General features: G+C 43.2%; 1 protein-coding gene across 3 annotated transcripts in view; it reads right to left on the bottom strand.

The window, feature by feature from the left end:
* RNF19A (ring finger protein 19A, RBR E3 ubiquitin protein ligase) overlaps positions 1 to 19,161 on the bottom strand; it is a 498,540-nt gene extending 479,379 nt beyond the window's left edge. Inside the window, exon 1 of one of the 3 annotated variants that reach the window (XM_085605173.1) lies at positions 18,866 to 19,161. The gene's annotated coding sequence lies outside the window, so the exon portion shown is untranslated. The remainder of the gene's footprint in view (positions 1 to 18,865) is intronic. The other 2 variants (XM_085605174.1, XM_085605172.1) reach the window with 2 other exon arrangements.
* Between the last annotated feature and the right edge of the window lie 336 nt (positions 19,162 to 19,497).

The raw sequence follows: 19,497 nt of genomic DNA, 5'->3' as shown, positions 1-19,497 counted from the left end.
ACATTATAACCAGGCCAGGAGAAGGAAAGCTCCTCTTCCAACTTAGAGCAGGTGCACTTCCACTCAGATATTTGACAGCTAAATGGGAAGGTGGATCCTGTGATTACTGCCCTGTTTGTGGTATTACTAAAGAAATGATCGCTCACTTTCTATTTGCTTGTAAGGTCTATCTGGCCCCAAGGCCTACTTGGCTGTCCCCGATGCGTAAAAACTTGGGGACCACTAGTAGCATTGTTGCTCTGCGTATTATATGCACTAGCACTTTGACTTGGATTTCAGGAGCCACTGCAAAGTATCTAGGGTGGGCGTGGACGATTAGACAGAGACTGCTAGCCACTTGACTATTCTCTTGACCAGGCAGAGACTGCTAGTCATTTGACTATTCTCTGCTATGTTATTTCGTCTGCATTTTTTAACTTGTATGTTTTCTAAATTTTCCTTTTTATCCAAATCATTCTTACTATATTTTTTATAAATTCCCTATTGTCTAATAGTACGGTACGTTCAAATTAAAAAACAGGGTTAGTAATTATCTCAGAAAATTTTAAGAAGTATGTCTTGTATTCTGATAGTCCTGTTTGGAATTTAATTCAATTTTAAAAATGTTGTATGAATTGTTTTTATTGCAAATTTGTATTTTGCTTTTATGAATGAAATTCGAATAAAGCATACTTTGACACTTGATTATGGTAATACCACGTCCGACCCACAAGAAATAGTGGAAGGATTAGCAGCTCACTACAAGCGCATTTATACCCCTTCGACCCACATTACTTCGCAAGAGGCAAGGGCATTCCTTCGTGACATACAGTTACCAACACTCACCGAAGAGGAGGCCAAATTACTAGAAACGGACCTAACAACAGACAAGTTGACCCTAGCCATAAAAAAATTAGAAGTCTGGGAAAATCTCAGGGCCCAATAGTATAGCCATCGAACTATACAAACGCGCAGCCACTACACTCACCCCGCACCTATTAAAGATGTATGAGGCTAGTCTTGAGAAAGGTGAACTCCCCATAGATAAACGAATACCCACCATAGTGGCCATCCTTAAACCAGGTAAACCACCCTCAGATAGTACTTCCTATCGCCCCATTTCCTTGATAAATGCGGAGGCTAAGATCTTGGCCAAAACACTAGCCAACAGACTAACGCCCCACCTGACAAAATTGGTGCATCCGGACAAATCCGGGTTCATGCCAGTAAGAAACAGCACTGAACCTCAGGCCTTCATGGTGTTCTGAGCCATCAAGGTACTAGCCAAGAAGAGGCCGCTACTCTGTCTCTTGATGCAAAAAGGGCCTTCGACTCCGTAGAATGGCCTTTTCTCTTCGCAGTCCTCCAGCATTTAGGTTTTGGACCAAAATTCTGCTCCTGAGTCCTGTTGCTATACACCAATCCATTAGCGCATGTGGTGGCCAATGGGCACACATCCAGCGATTTTCCCCTGGGACGTGGAGTAAGGCAAGGCTGCCCTCTATCACAACTTCTTTTCGCTCTGGTGCTGGAGCCACGTCCAGCCTCGATAAGAGCAGATCCAAAACTACGAGGACTCCGCTGGACAGAGGGATGGGAGGACCGCATATCCCTATATGCGGATGATATCCTCATCTACATGGGGCATCCCCCAAACGCTACCTACAAAGACTACTGAACATCTGCGAGATATATGGGAAGTGTTCCGGTTATACCATTAACTGGGATAAACCAGTCTTATACGTCCTACAAGGGCCTCCTCCAATATTATCTAGAGGCTGTGCAGCGAAAATAGTGTCAGATAGCTTCAAATACTTGGGGATACATGTCACGCCTGATCCTGATGACTTTATGGTAAAACGTCTCCAGGGGCCATTGCAGAGACTGCGGCACGATGCCAAGCATTGGCAATCACTTCCCCTCACTCTGTTAGGTAGAGCAGTACTTTTTAAAATGATGGCGCTCCCTCGATTTCTTTATGCACTTCATAATACCCAGTTTCATATCCCGGAGTCATATTTTAAAGCGATAGATTCAAAGTTAGCCAAACTCTTATGGGACGGTAGACCTGCCAGGATAGCAATGGCTAAACTGGTTAAGAGCTGGTATGACGGTGGTATCGCACTCCCGAATAAAAGACTGTACTATTGGGCCTCTCAATTAGCAGTAATTAATCAATGGATCCATTCACCCCAAACTGACCCTGCTTACAGATTAGACAGGCACACCCTGGGAAAGGGCGGAATCCATCAATCACTTTACAATCGCAGGCAGAACCTGGACCTTTCGGGACCCACCGCGCATACCGTCCACACATGGCATATGGTGACACGACATTTGGGTTGGAGCGGTAAACTAACACAACACACCCCATTATGGGACACGGGCAGACTCGGTAGGCTGGGCAAGAGCAAGGGATTCAGACAATGGGACGCAATAGGCATTTCACGAGTTGGGGACCTTTGGAAGGCCGGAAAGCCAATCACGTTCACTGAAATGCAAGATCAGTACGAAATGGCACCCACTGAACTATTCAGATACCTGCAAATCAGACATGTATTAGAAGCGGTCATCCCGCCGGAGACAAATCTACCAGAGGCATCCCCTTTAGAGGATAGACTCGTCACTGAGTATATGGACAAGAGGGCCATCTCACTCGCATACAAGAAAATCAATAACCAAATCGGACTCTGCATTACGGCTACGAGACAAGTGGCAGACTGACGTAGGTGAACTAGACAATTCCGACTGGCAAGAAGCACTATAATCTCCAAAGGTGGTGGCTGTATTCTCCAGGTACAGCCTCCAGCTGCACAGAACATATTACACCAGAACAACACTACATAGGATAGGGAGGATTAATGACCAGCTCTGCCTAAGACAATGCGGTGATATAGGCACCTTCTATCACACACTGTGGGAGTGCCCTGTAATCCAACTATAATGGGAAGCAGTGATGAATTCATTCACAGAAGTTAGCGCAAATGAGGTACTGCCAGAGCCGAAGCGGTGTCTATTAAACATCTGAGAACCCACAGATCTGAACCATGCAGCCCAAGCTTGGGCAACCTTGGGTATAACAATGGCAAATCGGAATATTGCTAGGCTTTGGGGAGCATGTACCACCCCAGTCCTGGAAGACTGGTGCAAAGATATGGATATTGCCACGGCGGCTGAGAGAGCTACATATGTTCACAGAGGCTGCCCTCGCAAATGGGAGAGGGTGTGGGGTAAGTGGAATACATATAGAGGGGACATCTGCACTCCACCTCTTATGACCCCGGTATCCGACGAGGATGATTGAAAAAGCATACTGTCCAATTGTAGATTTGCCAGAGGACGTCCATCCGTTGAAGTGTTATATACATGCTCAATATGGTGTACAAAAGAAACATAATTGTATGGAAATATACTACTGTAATGTTCTTACTACAAGTCTCTATTTTCAATTAAAAAAAATATATTAAAAGAAGAAAAAAAAATACAGTTACATAGGCAGATCATGTCTTTAGTATTTCCAATGCTGTACATTTTTAGGGGGTGAATTTTAGCATACTTCTATTTCCATATGGGGCCTCATATACACAGCATCACCTTCAGTCTAGACGTTCCCTAGCATTGTCTTCCATGGTGCTACTTAACCTTGTTGGCCATCTTACCTTGTAGAGACCATAATAGTTTTTCCACCTCCCCCACACATTTTCGAAGATTTGAGGGTCTCCTCTTCCCTCAGACTACTTTTTCAGCCTCCACACCTGTCCATTCTTGCATTGCAATTTTGCCCGCACAAATACCCTCCAGTTTCCAAATTCTTGAGCTATGGCTCGCTTGGCCACCAAAAAACACAAGTGCATAGAATATGACCCACCATCAGTAAACGTTTTCACTCTATCTGTGAGAACTTTCATTTGCGCTTCATTATTGGAGAAGCATTTGCTATTTAGTTTCTTTAGAACTGAAACAATCAAATTACAAAACGTATCAACTGAATTCAAAAGCACGTAACTAAATACATGCCTGCAGGCTTACACAATGTGTAGTTACAATTCACCCATAAAGGCTAATTAGCTTTAATATTTGCATTTCATAATAAATAAATGAGAACTATTGCCTTCGTCAGACGTTTTCATAATAAACCGATCAGAAAGACAACATTTTAAATAACTTTCTCCACTGAACCAACCAGGTCTATAGCTTTTATCATTGGCTTGACAAGATAACCAACTCAGACCCAATGCTTTGTGCATAAACTTTCCCACATGGGAAACATCAGGCATATTGTAAAAAAAAAAAAAAAAAAAAAAAAAAAAAAAAAAAGTACAAAATTACACTTGTCAAAACAATACAAAAATTCCCTTAACCCCTTCGGTGCTCATGACGGAACGGTTCCGTCATGAGCGTCGGTTGAGCTGTGCTCATGACGGAACCGTTCCGTCAAGACCACGCCAGCGCAAGCAGCGCTCAGCACAGCGGGGGAATCCGCCCCGCATGGAAGGGGTTAATAGGAGCGAACAAAGATAATCAGTACATATCTTGTAGCTTCAAGGTTTGAGTGGATCGTCACTACCAAAATCCTTGCCTACAGTAATCTATGAGATTTAATTTAACAAAAAACCTGCCTGCAAGCTTTATTACAGTGTAACAACAACCCAACCATAAAAGCCTATTGTCTTAAACAAATACTTTTCATAAATAGTAAGTCAGGCCTACTGGCTTTGTCTCAACTATTCATTATAGCCGATCAAATCTATTGAATCTGACATCTCTTTTCCCAATAAACCAATGAGGTCTATAGCTTTCACCATTAGCATGACACCATAACCAACATAGGCTGGTTGTGCCAATATGGCTGGCTGCCGTCAGTCAGGCAATGTGCTTTTAGGGGACTTTGCATTATTCACAGAGCCATCCTGGGTAAACACACAGGGTAGGTAACAGTGAAATTCAATCAATACTCCCAGAGCAGAACATTATGTCAAGGTTAGTACCTTAATTCATTGTCTATTCCTGTAAGAAAAAGATTACTGGTGGAAAAGCCTTCTCACTACGGGTAGCAACATGTTCAACAATTTTCTAGCCAAGACACAAATTATGCAAGACCATTTAAAGTTCAGACTTTTAAGATGCAAAACAATCAACCCCTTGACATTCAAAAAGAAAAACACTCAAGAGCAGAACAGAAGACTGCCCGTCAGTGCCTAAAACTCCCAAGTACACAACATGTGAAGTCAACAATAGCTGGTTGTATTCAATGCAGGGTGGGTAATAGGCATAGCCAATTGTCACAAGAATTTACCACAAGTGGATTTCACCTTGCCCAGCTGTAATCAGTGCAGACTGGATGACAATGTCTCAATGATCACCACAAAATAATAGAGTGATTTTTGGAATTGGTAGTGGCTGGGTGGCAGTTATACTATCACCACCATCCTGATAAGACACATCGAGCCCAGTTGGTTATTACCAGAAGCGACTAGAACTTGGAAAGAACACGCTAGAGAGTACTGCAATTAACCAACATCCATGTAAATCTTTAGTTATCACAAAAAAAATTAACCTGGGATCTGAGAAGTAAACTAAAACAGTGAGCTAATACAACCTGTCCTATTCCACAAATATTATTCCTACATCACATCACCAAGCACTGCAACCCAAACATAAGAGCATCAATTTGGTTACTCACGCATAACATCAAAACACTTCTCATAAAGGCCCTCAGCAAATATAACACATGACCAACAAAGCACTCCCCTATGGTGCAGTATGCTAAATACCTGATACTGTGCTCAACACTCCACAATATGAGTATGAAGTGCTATACAATATCATCTCAGTTCAGCAAAACAGATTTTAGTTTTCATTTCTCATAAAAATTAACAAAGCTGTTAATTGGCAACAAACAATGGCAAAGCTAAAAGGTTCACGGATGCCTTTCAAAGGAGAGACATATTAGCTTTGCCAATAGTCACTTATGTAGATGGTGTTTCATATGGACCCTGAATGCCACATATAAGCAAAAGTCAGCTACCAGTTTGCGCTTTAGTTGTTTTACATTGCGATACGGGGATAGCAAGGGTGGGGGGGGGGGGGGGGGTGGAGACATTCTAAATAGTCTGAGGATTATGAGGGGGGAACGTAAGTAGTAGTTAATGCCGGTAGTCCATTCGGTTGCGGAAAATCTTGAGTGGCCAATGAGACTGATTATACTGAAGAGGAAAAGGACATTAATGTGGAAGACATAGGTCTTTCTCGGAGTCGGACTAAACCAGTAACAAACCAAAATATCCTGTAAATAACACTTGATAAAAGAAAGTTCTCTCTATTGTGTTGACTTCTAAAATTATCATTCTGTCTGGGTCTCCGGATGACTGTAAAAGGCTTTATGGCAACCTTGCAGTCTCATTTCATACCAGCACCCTGGCCCGCCTAAAATGCACACAAAAATGTGGCAAGTCGCAGTTTCCCGGTCTTTTCAAATCAAAGATGATGGTAGAGTTGAAATGATTCAAGAAGATACAACCCTGGAAACGTTTAGCTGCTTGTGCAGAACTTTTCAATTTACGGACACTGATCGAAAAATATGCGTACAAGGAACAGCTACTTGAAATAAACAGTTGTGAACAATGTGCTGACTCACAGCGGCTTAGTACAGGTAAAACCTGGAGGAAAGATATGGGCAGAAAAAAAATTCAATTTCCAAGGCAGATCTTTCAAGGTGATCTGAATGTAAAAACAAAACAAAAACAAACAAAAAAATTGAAGCTCAATGGAAATGTGGTCAGAGTCATAGCGAAAGTATGCATGCACTGTTATTTCACTGCTGGAAACGTTTCCATTACAGCGATTTAGAAATCCCCTGTGAGGCTGAATAGCTTTCTGTAATCTTGAGACAGTTTCGGTGAACGTTTGGCACCAATAATGGTTCAACCCACATATTAGGAACAAAACAAAATCCTACAGTGAAAATACGATTATATTGATGTCAGCACCTACGCCAAGGTGAATAGTCAATGGGGACGAGTAAGAATCTAACCACAACCGTCAGAAAAACAAAATGTAGTCACCGCATATAAACGTTTCAGACATAATTAACTTACAGTCGCGAACAAAGAAATCTGGAAAATAACAGCATGGTAGAGGGAAGGGCTGTACGTTACAAGACAAGGCACTGTACAGTTTACAGCAGCACTGGTGTACTAGCACCTGTTGCTAAGTTTCTTTTATGCTGAAACATTCGTAGCACTCACACGATGGAGAGTGTCTTCGCTCCTTAACAAAAACACTTTAAAACAAACATTTGCAAAGCAATAGGTCTCGCATTTGCGAGAGCTAAACCTATTGGCGTTGTAAATGGTAAAGTCTTTTACCCCTGTATTTTGTTTGGAGTGTTGTGAATTTATGTGGGTTGAATATGAATCATTTGTGCAATTGTGTGGTGTGTAGTGTATTTGTGTAGTGGAATTATGTGGCATGGTGACTAGATAAGGATGAGAGAGCTGCAGAGAATAGACATATATATATATATATATATATATATATATATATATAGAGAGAGAGAGAGAGAGAGAGAGAGAAACAGTCCTTTCCGCTCTCTTCTCAGCGGAGTGCAGGCACGGACCTCTCGCCTCCAAACTCAAAGTCAACAATCCCACAACGCAAAAGTGGGTGAAGCAAAAGATTTATTACCCAAGTAAAAACAGGAAAATAACAGGACCAGTGTCCTCCATGACGCGTTTCGCTCCACGCAGGGAGCTTGATAATATATATATATATATATATATATATATATATATATAGGAGGGGCCCCTGGGGAGGGGGCGGCGAGAGGTGGACTAGTGCACAGCGCAAGAAGGTACCAGAAGGTAGCATGTGTGAGCAGGTATAATAGAGAGGAGATAGGGAGTATGAGGGAGGAATGAGAAGGGGCAGTGGGATTGCAGGATGAAAGGAGGCAATGGAATTGCAAGAGGAAAGGGGGTAGAGGGAGTGTGAGGGCGAGATGAGAGTGGCAGTAGGTGTTTTGTGGAGAGAGAACAGGGTTGGTGGAAGTGAGAGGGAGAGATGGATTGTATTGGAATTGTTTGTTGTGGAATTGTGTGGCGTGGAGTTGTGTAGTGGAAATATGTGGCATGGTGTGCTGTAAAATTATGTGGGTAGTAATTAAATGGTATTAAGTGTAATGTGATTTTGTAGTGCAGTGGTGCTGCACTGGTGCTGAGTGTTACTGAGATGGTGGTGTGTTTGTGCAGATGTGGTGCAGCGCTAATTCTGAAGTGGTACTGCGGAGGTGGTGCTGCACAGGTCCCGAGATGGGGCTTTGCTGATGCTGTGATGGGGTTGCGTCGGTGTGGAGTCGATGCTGCTTTGGTGGTGCACTGATGCAGAGGTAGTGCTGAGATGGTGCTGTGCTGTGCTGAAGAGATGCTGCGCTGGTGCCGAGTGATGCTGAGCTGGTGCGCTGATGCTGGGGTGGTGCTCAGGTGATGCTGTGCTGGTGCTAAGTGATGTTTTGGTGATGCTCATAAAGTACACGCTTAATTATGCGCTGCAAACCTAAGGTTTGTATTTAGAGGAGCCGAAGGCTCACAAAGAATGAAAGTACAAGGCAGTGAAAGGTGGTACTGCTGCAGTGTTAAGATTTTTTTTTTTTTTTCACCCTCAGGAACAGGGAAAAAATAGAGTTTGAAAGGGACCAGTCTCAGCACCTGCTTTTTAGGTCTCGCCTGCGAACGCAGCGCGAAGCGCTGCTGTAGCAAGCGAGATCTATTGTTGCTGACTTGCCTCGGAAGTGGGACAGGAGATGTGCACGCGCAGGCTTTTGGCGGATTTGAGTTGGTGTACGCGCCTACAGCCACGCGGCGTGCACATCTCCTGTCCCCCTTCCCTCGCAAGCCAGCATGCAGTTTCACTTTCGTCAACACGCACGTCCTAGGCAGCCTCATGCTATTTAATATTTTTTTTTAAATGCGCACGCGCGCTCGAAGCACTTCCCGGCTCTTGTTTATGGAGGGAGGGTGAACAGGAGCAAGCAGCAGCACAGACAAGCTCGCCCCCGCCCCTCCCGAGAGCCGTAGCAGAGTTCCTGTAGATTATTGAGAGCTCGTTCTGCTGCACACACATCTCTGGGAAGGCTGCACGTCACAGGCATGAACATCATTGGGGCCGACCCAGCCTCTCGACCTTCTGGAGTCGGCAAGATGAGGACCACGGAACTGTCCGGTGATAGTCACACCTGTTACAGAAGCGTGCAAGTCAGCAGCGCAGTTTGTGGAATATGTGGTGTGAACGCTCAATGTGTCGAGCGTAGGTGACGCCTGGTTCACTAGCCGGAGACACGACACGCGCTTTTGATACACAGAAGGTCAAGGGTGACTGCTGCTCGCACATCCAAACAGCATTTTATTTTATTTTAAGTATTTCTGAAGAGTATTATGCATTTTAGGAATCTCGATCCACACCAGCAACCTAGATTCGGATGAGTTGGATAGAAGAAATCGCAAGGTAGAGATTGTTCACAAGGGTTGAATGTGAGTGCAGGCGCGTTCTGTTCAGGGGAGCAGTCTGACCTAAGCAGGCGGGTGTTCTGTCCATTGCTGCGTTTTTGGTGCCTGCTGCACTTGAGAGCCACAGGACCACACAGACAGCAGCCCGCTGAGAGGAGGATCCGGGCAGGGCTTTAGATGCTGAGGAGAAGGTGTGGACGTTGGAGCGGAGGACATGAGCGGGGCATGGTGCGGGTCTAGGTTTCATAACTTCTTCAAGCTTTGAACGCAATACATCTGCGTGATTTGTAAGAATGTAGGATGAGATGTGGAAAAGAAAGGGTAATCCCAGCAACTCTGCTAGACAATGGCCGAGTCAGTCACAGTTTCCTGTATGAAAGAGTTTGGCTTGAATTAGCTACCTATGTCAAATGCAATTTAAAGTCATGTTTCTTTGTGAATTACAAATATGCTGCAGCAAGGATAACGTTTGTGCAGAGTGAAACAAGGACTCTATGGCTTGTGCTGATGGCATGCAGAAATGTTCTCAGGTTTAATAAGATATGCGTCTAAGCGCCTAAAACTCGGTGGGTTTGCAGCACTACAATTCGAATCAAATATAGCCCTTTACCTTCACAACGACCATTTCACACTGGCTCTGACATGCTGCTTGCAGCTGGGTCACTTCATACAACACAGCAGGACACACTGACATGCGATGTAAGCATTGTCATGTTACATGCCACAAACTCGGTAACAAAGCACAGTGACAGTGGCTCAAAAGGGGTCAGAAGGGCGCTGCTCGTCTCCGATGGCCAGTATGAAAAGAAGCCTCATTGCCCCCACCAAGGTTACCCGTATCGAGATGAGTGGTCTGTTTGGGCCTAAGATGCGTCACTCAGTGTCGCGGGGCGTAGAGATCATTGGTGCAGCAGGTGCAGTGGCACCGTGCCGAGATGAGCAGTTTGGGCCGAAGCTGTGTCTCTCACAGTCAGTGGTCGTAGATATCATTGATGCTGCAGGTGCAGTGGCACCGGGCAGCGATCAGCAGTCTGCGCCGAAGCTCTGTCTCTCACAGTCAGGGGGCGTAGATATCAATGGTGCTGCCGGTGCAGTGGCAACGGGCCAGGATGAGTTGCCTGTTTGGGTCGAAGCTGTGTCTCTCACAGTCAAGGGGCGTAGATATCATTGGTGCAACAGGAGCAGTGGCACCGGGCCGTGATGAGTAGGTGAAGGTGCATGGCCCCTATTAAAGTGAAACAGCGGCATGAAGGGCTTTTACAAAAAAAAGCATTTGTTTATCAACTTGACAAGCAGATGCTTTTTTTTTGTAAAAGCGCCCCAAACCGCACTTTCACTTTAATGGTGGCCAGACCCATTTCTTTAGACGCGGCTCGTCTAAAGAAAGGGGCGCAGCTGGCATTAAAGAGAAAGTGCGGCATGGGCGTTTTTACGAAAACAATCATTTGCAATGCAATAGGTCTTGCATTTGCAAGAGTTGAAGCTATTGGCATTGTAAATGACAATGCCGTTTACACATAACACATAAACGGCATTGCAATTTACAATGTCAATAGATCAAACTCTCGTAAATGCGAGACCTATTGCATTGCAAATGCTTGTTAGAACTGCTGGTGCTGAGCACAGGCCTGGCCCACTTAGTGCCCTGGGCTGAGAGTCCCAAAACATTTCCGCAAAGTTACAACCTCCATGTGAATTAACCCATCACCAAGAAATTCACACCTGACAACTCAGGGGGTGTTAAGGACGGTGGGCCTGCTCTACAGTAAAACTTGATATTATCACTATCCCACTACGTGAAGAGTAAGAAGAAGTAAAGGATACTATTTAATAGGAGTTTCTAACATCTTACTAGCTTACAAAATATCCAAAATAGTGAACTTATGCAGTGTGATTCATGCATAGAAAATATTGTGAGGCAGTTACGCGAGGCAAGGCAGTTTTTCTCCCCTCGTTTGCACTGTGTTGTCAGAGCACAGTTCAACTCACCCTTGGACAGCCATCACTACAGCTCTATGCATCAGAGATATAAAATGGAAAAAATCTTGCTCTTGCGTCAGTTTTTAGACTCGAGAAAAAGGCTACTCAGAATATTTCCCACACAGTAAGCATGAAAGTATGGAGCATCCCAGCATGACACTTGCACGTGGCACCATAGAAGCCCCCAAAAATACAAGTGATGGAATGCATACCTTCTAAATTAACCATTTTCGAGAATGCTCATAGGCAAGAATCTGGTGTGCTTGCTCGTTTTGGCTCTGCCCCAAATGCACGTGAAGGAATTCCAAAACTGTCTGGTTCGCCTTTGCGAACCAGTGAACAAGCTGCACCACCACGTGAGCAAAAAGCTAGAATAATCAACATGAAACCAATGAATGTCCAAGAAATCCAGTTTAATCCATATTTTATCCATTTCTTTGGTACAGTTTACACACAGAGACAGCGCGACTTCCAATGCCCATCCAGGCCTTATACATCAGCAAATTAGAATTTACGTCTCATCCACCATCTAGTTATTAACAAAATACATTTTAGGCTGATAGCTCTTCGTCAGGAGTAAGCTGTGGTATAGAAAAAAAGACCATCAGCAGTCATAATTTTACAAGACATTAATTTAACTAAACCAGCGACGTGCAGTGTATAAAATAAATCCACGAACACCAACATGCCACTAATAATTACACCTTAAGCCTTACCTAAGAATCACAAGTGATGTTTTAAACCTAAACTGCATTCAAAAATTCAGTGCTGAAATATACATACTTTAACTCCATGTAAACAATAAACCCCATGCTGAATCCCACCATGTGCATGACCCAATTGTGCATCAAAGAAACATAGACCAAACAAACAAACAAGGACAAAATAATAAACTTATGGTGCTCCCAAACTTTTGCATCTTTCATAGCCGAATTCGGTAGCATAGCCACCTATCTTTAATCACAATGAAGCCAACAGAATTGTGCTCCAAACCCATTCTCATTCGCGCAGGTGAAACCTATCCATTTAAACACCCCGTGCAGTTTAACAAATCATGATTGTGAAAGCTAATCCTGAATAAACATAAAAGAAATACGTAAACAACCACTGCACAACCTACCGTGCTCACATGCAACTACGTGCAATCTTAAAACACGTTTATGCCTCAAAAGACAAGTGCAAAAATATGGAAGGCATAAGGGGGCAATGTAATCTCAAAGCGACTGGATACCTTTGTGTGAATTAAAGACTACAAGTACCAGAATGCATTGGGCTGTTAAATAAAAACCAGGAGTTATCTGGTAACTTTTGCCCTGGCTGATCACTAACTTATTAAGGCACCTTAAGAACCATTAGTGGTTGTAAATTTCGAACTCTGGATTCTTAGACTTAGGGTCCATAGATATGAGCCTTGGTAAATGAATTTACCTATGCTTCAGTTCCTGGCTTTCGATTGAGTGTGTGAGCCTCAGCAAATGACTGTACCAATATATGCTCCGGTTTCTTAAGGGTTGTTAGCTTAGACTCTCACCCTAAAGGTACAGCTAGAAGGCAAGAGAGAGGAATGAGGAACGAAAGTTAGTTTACTTACTGCTCCTCAAAGTCTTCGTTATTTACCCAGCTCTACAAAGATGCCTCAACAAGTGTTGTCTCAGAGACGAGGAAGGTACTCAAAGCAGTCTTACCTTTCTTGGAAGCAGCTCTGACCAGATGGGCGCATTCCAGGAGCAGGGGGCTTACTAACACTGGCCTTTTTGTGTCAGACTTTGGGAGGATAAAAAGAACAGTGTGGTAGTTTGACAGCTGTGTGCAATACGTGACACTCCCAGATCCCTACGACTCTACTTATCCGAGAGCCAATAGAGACACTCAAAACAAGCCTTTACAAAGCCAAAAGGGTTGGCTTTGGTGCAGTGCATGCATAGAGACACCCAAGATAGACACATACCAGCACAGAAAGAGCATGCACACATGAACGATGGGGTGGAATGGGCAGACGGGTAAAATGCAACCGGGAGTGGAATAAATAGTACCTGCATCAACAAGGGGCACTACTCAAGTCAAATTAAACTGTACCTGAGTGGTGCACTTCAGCTATAAACGGAAGTGACGTATCAGGTGCCTGAACAAATTAGGAGGCAGCCAAGAGGAGGAAAGTTGGAGTAAACCTATAGTAAGTAGTGGGAGGGATCACACTCCTTTTAGTAAATACAACAGGTCTTGCAGACAGCACATGTGCGCCGACACTCTTGGACCTCAATGTCGCACTATTTAACACCGAGCTCTGTGCGTTAAGACCATATAAAAAGACCTATTCTGAAGCCACCCACTCGGTTCCCAGTCAAGGAAACAGCGACTTTCAAATCCCTATGTCTCGTCCATAAACATGTACATAGACGTTAACCAGATTGTTTAGCTAAACTGTTCGTCCTTCCCGATTTATTTAGCAGATTAAGATCTGCAAATCACAACTTACTATAAATTCCGTTACAAGAAAATTGGAGCTAGGTACCCTCATTTGCATGGGTCGACTCTGTAGAACACCGTCTCAAAGCATCTAAAGCTGGAAACTCACATTCTCAGATTCAGGTCCTCAAGAATAAACACACAAAAAATAAAACCTATGCAGACAGGCTTGTGCGGGCCGAATAGGTAAGACTGACATTCCCTCATGCCAGTCTGTGTCTTGACCCTGCCCCGACCGCTATTCAGAGGGTTAAACCAACCCTGCCCACAAGATGCTGATTTTAAGAGTATTAAATCTTTTGAAGCTTTACGATCATGTTATCAGCATACATCTTTATGGGTCCCAGTTGTTAACTATCTACATCAGTTGTTCGTTCATCAGTCCAATGTATCGTTCTGAGAGCACCCTGGTTTGTAGCAGTTCAGAAAGAAAAAAAAGGAAATTAAATATATAAATAATGCAGTGTTTCCAGAAAGGTGTGTCCTGCAAACCAACAAGACTGACTATAATCTGCTTCACCGCAGCCAGTCATCAAGGAAAATAATGAAAATGTAGTTCAGAGAACAATTAGTAATCGCATCAAGTTTACCTTTTTACCACAGTATTAAGAGCCTAAAAGTAAGCTTAATTTACTAGAAAGATGCTTAAGAAGAGATTTAACTGAGTTTCTAACCAAGTACAGAAACATTCCAGGTTTAACTCAAAGTTTAATGTGAAAAGGAAACTCCTTTGAAACACAGACTTTTCTTTTTCCATTCAAAAAATGTCTATGCATATGACATTTCTCAATGAGTTCACATCAATACGAAAGGCACAGATTGTACTATTTGGCAAATTTAAGTTTGACCGCTATTGGCTTCTGGGATAAAAGCACCCATAGATAGTCAAGATAAACGCTTAGCTTGAACTCAACATAAAGACCTAACTTGTCAATCTCTGCTTGACAGAAAGAGGAACATTAAGAAAGCTATCAGGAGCTCGCATTATAAAGTATGGTGCTCTGTTTATAGCGGTTGTTAAAAAAACAAAAACCTTCCTTGCTAAAATATAACCTGTATCGATGTGGAACCCTATAAGCAGGACCACTGGAATTATGCAATTGTGAAGCCGTCGTGATTTTTGCATAATTATAGGATTTGCCGAGTTTGTCCTATAATCCATCATCTGTCGCATAATCAACAGATTTTAACAAAAAAAAACATTTTTGTTTCTAGCTCAAACTGTTCAAAAGTTACTAAATGCGATGACACGTGTTGCCACACAGTGGAAGGGCCTTTGAAAAGCTGGATTGGTCACCTTTCTGTTGCTTTTATATATGTTTGAGTGTTAAATTTGTATTAATTTAATGCATCCAAGACCCAGAAAGGGTTACCAAGTTTAAAAATAATTAAGTAATATTAAAAAATGTGCCGCATTATGCCGCATAATTTGCCTTTTCTTGATGCATAATTTACTCAGTCCTGTCGCATAATTTGGCCCTCTCCTGTTTATAAGCAATACTGTGGATAAACGTTCTAGGGCTTAGAAGGCTGCTCCAATCAAAATGAAACTAAAAATGTATTGTCATTTCTTTCTTCTCTTTCCCTCCACACCCAAGTTTGAACTTGATGTAAAATATAAGCCTCCTAATATTTTAGCATATGTCAGAAAACCACGGATGATTATGGTAATAGCAGATGGAGGAGAACGTAGAGAGAGGCCTAGTAAATACAGAGGGCGTAACCAGGGACATCTTAAGGGTTTTTGGGGCACTGGGCCAAACACTTTTTGGGGGTCCTATTTTGAACAGTTTTGAATTCATGATTCAATTTTTGCTCTTTCACGCCCTCTTTGCACAGGCGCACTTGTCTAAATTCTAAATGTGTTTACATCTAATTTTCACGGATAGGGACATGTGTTTTCAATATATTAACAAAGGAGTAGCTCACTAGCATTACTGCAAATCTCTAAGACACCCTCCCATTTCTCGTAAGGGAGGTCCCGTTTTGATCTAAAAAAAACATTTTTATTTTTTTTAAATGGATGGTGCATGAAACAAAACTTTTCTCGGCAAAATGTCTATAATAGACCAACGTTAAGCATAAATTAAAGGAAAACATAATTTCAAACAATCTGTTTAAGAATTATGCAAGGTCATGAGGGCAAGACTCTCCACAGAACAGAGTTGGCTCTATCAGGCGGTCCCCTGAAAGGCTGGGGCCCTGGGCCAGAGCCCACTTTGCCCATGACTTAAAACTTCTGAGTGTAAATACTTGTCACAAATTGTTCAAGTATGATTCTTCTTAATTTGATGGGAGCCCCAAAATTAGACTCCGGCAGGGCTGTCAGTGTCCCAGTAAAGAAAGAGTGTCCGACAAACAAGCCCTGGCAAAGCCAATAGTTCTTACTTATGCAAGACGTACTAGTGGCTTTGTCAATGTTTTGTTTAGCCATGTTGTACAGTAGCGAGGCTATGGAGCAGCATGACCAAAAGTAAAGAAAAAAGCTGTAGAACACAGCCTTCACTAACCGCGTCAAATCGTTTTTTTCTTTGCTTTTAGCCATGCTGCTATATAACATGGCTAAAAGACATTTACAAAGAAAATAACTCTTGCCATGGGCGAGACCTATTGGCTTTACCATTACTTGTTTATTCCTGGCCGAGGGGCTGGAACTGGGCAAGCAACAACGCGGGAGGAGATGGGGCAAGCAACAATGTGGGGGGGATGGGATGGAAAAGCATTCAAGGGGAGTTGGAGCAAGCAACATGGAGGGGTGCAAGCAACAACAATGGGATAAATAAAGATGGGGAAACAACTACAGGGTAAGCATCAACAACACGTAAGGGGGAGGGTCAGCCTTTAAATACATGCACTCTTATTGAGTGCTGCAACAAAGATTTTAACAAAGTGTCCCCGTAAGCATGTGGGCAGTGGAAGGACACTGGATGCCAGAATGAAGCAGTACTTGGGCAGTGCTCCAGGGGACGGAAAAACACATGAAGAAGTGAAGCCAGCATGTGCTGATTAAAAGAAGCAAGGAACTTACAGTGATGATGTAGCAAACCAATGGTAAGCAATGGGTGGGCTCCAAGCCCGCTGTAAACTAACAAAATGTGAAGGCTCAAGCCAGGTATATGGCTCTGACTCAGGTCGAGATCCTCTTGAATCCTCAAGCCCAAAACGAGCTGAGCTTTCATGTGGCTTCTGTCTGCAACCCACAATCTAACCTCATGAGCCAGGAAATAAAAAACAAAGCAATAACCGATTGTATAAAACAAGATCGAGAAAGGCTTACCCATTTAGCGTGTGAATTACATAAAATGGACCCAGAAAACCTGGGCATAAGCTTGGCTCCTAGACAAATATTTTATATCCGCTTGTTTCATGGCTTGGAGCCAAGCCAGACCTTTGGATCAGCTCTCCATTTTAATATATTGGGTAGCCCACCTCTAGTACACTGATGTGATCTTTTGGAGAAAAAAAATACATACACATTGCTGGTTGATTCAGGTTTATTTATGGTCATGTTAGGTCAGTGGTTCTTAACTTTTTGACTTCTGTAGACCCCCACTCAATAATTGATGGAACCCAGGGACTCGCAATTAATCATTATTGGAATCCGGGACCCCCACTGAGTCATTAATGGAAGCCGAAGACCCCACATGATTTGAACCAGAAAACAATACACACAAAAAAACAGATGCAAGCATTCAACAAGTACACAAAATGATTAAATATTGTATTTAATTCACAAACAAACGCACACAAAAATCTATATTTTAATAGGAAAGTTGGAGCTTTTCTAAATAGACTGAAGGCCATTCATCATCCATACCATATTCTGTTTGATGCATTGCTCTGCTCCCGCACATCTACTTTAGAATACTACATTTTTTGGCTAGTTTCAAATTCATTCACGTTTACAGAAAATGTTAAAAAGTGTTTTACTGTACATTTTGCTTATTTATTTATAAACAATGTATTAATCTGATAATAGTATTAAATTTTCTAAGCAGTTGGAGACCCTCTGAATAGGCTTCGCGGACACCGAGTGGCCATAGACTATAGGTCAGGGTACCACTGAATTAGGTCATTTGAATACGGCAGACCATAACGAAGAAAGCAGGACGCGCACCTCAGAGGTAACTACCGAAAGGTAATCAAGATATGAGGGTTGTCAGTATCAGCGCTTAGAATGTGACCCATGTCGTTATTACTGTACTTGCCGTAAATAACTAAGTAAATTTAAAAATCGAGATTCATGCGAAATGTAGAATTCATGATATTTTAAACTGAAATAAAAACTCAAACTTCCCACACTAAATTGCCACCAACTACCATGTTGCTTTTTCCAGGGCCTAGAAGACGATCACATAGTCTACCTTTAAAGCAAGACAATTTTGGATGAACGAACGTAAACAAATGGTTGTCATTTTTAAGGCACTGCCTCACATTCGAATTTTTTGTATTTGGATGGCAAGAAAGAGTAGTTAATTGTTGTATTTAGGATTACACAAGTGTTCACATGTAATGGACTTCGTGCATGTTTTGTAATTCAAGTTCGTGACAGATATTGATCACGATTTTAATAAACTAACGAAACGCAAGCGGACGGCTACTTGTGCTTGCCATAATTGCTCCACGGAGATTTCCGGGAAGGTTGATATTAATACAATTAAGTAGCCAGGAGACATAATAGGTCTGTTATAGCTGCCTTAAGTTTATTTCTACATCCTTACCTTCCACAATTTGGTATTTCCTGTTAGGAACTGAAGAATTGCGAAAAAGTGTCACTCGGACATTTTACACGTACTAAGCCGAGTGACAACCAATCTTGCCACTCATTATTATTTAAGGCCACCAGGCAGCCGAATACTGCAGGGAGTGGGTATGGGGGTGGCACTGCAGCCCCTACTGCGGTGGGCAATCTCACTTAGCAGCAGAGTTTCACTCACCGCTGTCGTTGCGGCCTCAGAAGAGGTTGTAGGAGCAAGGGACGGGGTCCTGGTGGGAGACGCAGGGGTCTACTTCAGCCCTACACCCAAAGGGCACTTGCAGCAGCGGCGTAGGGTGGGGCGTAGGCCGGAGCAGACAGTCGCTATGCTCGGAAACTGGGGGAGGGAGGAAAGTAGAAGGCAGCAGGAGATGACGCGACAATGTTGACGTACGGGCCGGGTGGCGATCCGCAACAGAAGTTGCTATGAAGCGGAATCCGGTTGCCCCACCTCACGCCGAGATGCTGGCTCCAGGTGACGGGCAGGGATAATTACCCAGTACAGTCAGCATCTCTGGGCTGACATCACTAGATCCCGCCCACTTCCGAAAGGCAGGAAGATGCAGCTACAGTCCGACTTTCGCACACTGGTCTCCACAACCACAGTCCAGTGTTGTCAGATTTGGAAACGCCCCTCTAGCCCAAAGTCAACCAAAAGTAGCCCAATTGTCGTATATTGTGGGAGCTGGGGCGCTGTGATACACCCAGGAATGAAGCTTAACATTGTTGGGACATTACAGGGAGTTTGTGCACCGACGACCCGAAAGCTGGTATACATATATACAAGCCGACGTTTCGAAAGAGGGAGAAAGT

This window comes from Triturus cristatus, chromosome 5_1 (assembly GCF_964204655.1).
Source record: "Triturus cristatus chromosome 5_1, aTriCri1.1, whole genome shotgun sequence".
Lineage (NCBI taxonomy): Eukaryota > Metazoa > Chordata > Amphibia > Caudata > Salamandridae > Triturus > Triturus cristatus.
The sequence above is the reverse complement of the archived record's forward strand: the minus strand, read 5'-3'. Positions and strand labels throughout refer to the sequence as shown.